Raw genomic sequence first — 2,297 nt, 5'->3', positions numbered from 1 at the left:
ACCTAACCAAATGTTTCAAATTTCCTTCGCAAATTCAGGATGTGTTCTATCAAAATGTTTCCACTGCAGTCCATCTGATGGATGACACATTATTCCCTCTTCTGTTTGATGAGTTGCATGCCAAGTCATGTGTTCAGCAGTAACTTTTGATGCATAAAGTCTTTGTAGCCTAGGAGTCAAAGGCAAATAAAATAACTGAGTGTATGCTTTACGTCGTTGTTGACTCCTTTTGGTAGGCTTGTATCTGACTTGATTACAAAATTTACAAACTTCTGCATTTACATCATCACCCCAATATAACATACAACCATCTCTGCAAACATCAATTCTTTCTACTGGAAGCCCTAAGTCTTTGACGAGTTTTTTCATATTATAATAATCATTGGGCATTATATGATCACGTGGCAATGCCTCCCCCATAACTTGAACAAAATCATTAAAACAATCTTGAGATACATTATGTTCTGCTTTGACATTCAACAATCTTGCAGTAACAGAGAGTTGACTGTGAGTGTCACAACCAGCCCACAATGGTTCATCTGCAGCACTCAATAATTCCTGCCATTTGAGATATGATTCATTATTTAAATTTGCATCAACTCCGGGTAATTGTGTCTCCTCTAACGGTGATGCATAAGCATAAGGAGTAAACATTTGTTCAACCATTGGAGGAAAACTAGAACTTGGACCACTCGATTCCGCAAAAATATTCTGACCTGCAGCATCAGTTACCATCCTCTGATATGGATTAAATTGATCAATATAATAGCTCTGATCTCCCATGCCTGAGTATTGTATGTTTTGCCCATAATCTTCATCAGATATGAACGGTTCACCATGAGAAGTCCAATTATAGTAATTGGGGGTGAAACCAATGTTAGGAAGTATACTGAAAAGACTAGCTCTTTTGTATATAAATATTTATGAAATAAAGTATCATGTTTTGGTCAAATGATTGCAATAGTGTATTTTGCAATAAAGTCCTCTTAATTTACATTGTAGATAACTTGGTGTCTGTGAGACATAGAAGACCATGATTATCGGTCTCTTGTGAATTATAAACTAAGGCTCACAACCAAGATGACTTTAGACAAACCATCGGGAACGATTGTAGTGTAATTCGGTGACTGTCTGTCTTGACTGTAGAATTACACTAGTGTACTTTGTGTGTATTGAGTAGGACCATTGAGGTTGTTCGATTTACACTGACTCGCAAATTGAATAAGACCTCTGTTATTATAATTATGCACTCTTAATCCCGATATAATAAATGGGCACCTATACTTAGTAATTATTGCTTTGATTTACCAAAGGGTGAGATATTTCCGTCAGATCAAATATTCTCGATAAGTTGGGTGATGTTACTATTTATACGGTGTGCCATTAATTATAGAAGGAATTCGTGTCCCAGTAGGGCTGATGATGTCCCCTTGGAGAGCTCATAAGGATTGTCAAGTCAAATCTTGCAAGTGGACTTGGTCCGACTGACAATAAGGTTGAGTGGTACTTGGTGTCTCCCATTCTACGTGTCACGTGGTGCATCAAATTAATAAAAATCGAGACATTTCAACACTAAAAATGAAGGTGTAGTATGGAGTCCCAAGTCGTATTTTTTCCAAAGATACTAATTATGTGTGCTTGATTTGGATCTTCAACTATTTTCTTTTTGGATTTTTATATTCTAACTTCTTATTGTCTCCTAATTGCAAACAACTTAAAATGCCACAACTCTAAACAAGAATTTTAACTAAATGAATTAACCGAATGAAATTGCATCTAAACTAAGATTACTGAATAACCAGAAACTTAAACTAATTAAACGCAGAATTAAAAAAACAAAAATAAACTGCAGTTCATAGTAAATCTATATCTAAATTCAATCTAACTCTAAATTCAACTGAAATTAAACTAACTATTTTGATTTAAAAGAGCTAATTGCAGAAATCTAACTACAGAAATCTAATGATCGAACTTTTGCAACTACAAAAACTGAAACAGGAAATTAACAAAAACAGAGCTCACATGATAGTTCAAATTTCGATTCAACTAATGAAATGTTCTTGTACTAAAATAAGCTAAGCAGAAATTTTTCAATGAAACCAATTAGATCTAGGTTAAGAAATATTGGAAGAATTCATTCACAAACTCAAGATCAAAGATCAAATCCCTTCTCTTCGCTGATCTGCGAAGGAACCTCAGAGAACGCCCTTATGGCTCTCAACAGCTTCTTCCGAATTCTTCAGCCAATGAAGCAGATCCTTCCACCAGCAGGGAACGCCCTACTAATTGAAGTTACT

This window comes from Curcuma longa, chromosome 12, assembly GCF_044706935.1.
Source record: "Curcuma longa cultivar G26 ecotype Majalengka, Jawa Barat chromosome 12, ITB_CL_G26_1.1, whole genome shotgun sequence".
In the NCBI taxonomy this organism is placed as follows: Eukaryota; Viridiplantae; Streptophyta; class Magnoliopsida; order Zingiberales; family Zingiberaceae; genus Curcuma; species Curcuma longa.
Note: the sequence above shows the minus strand (reverse complement) of the source record.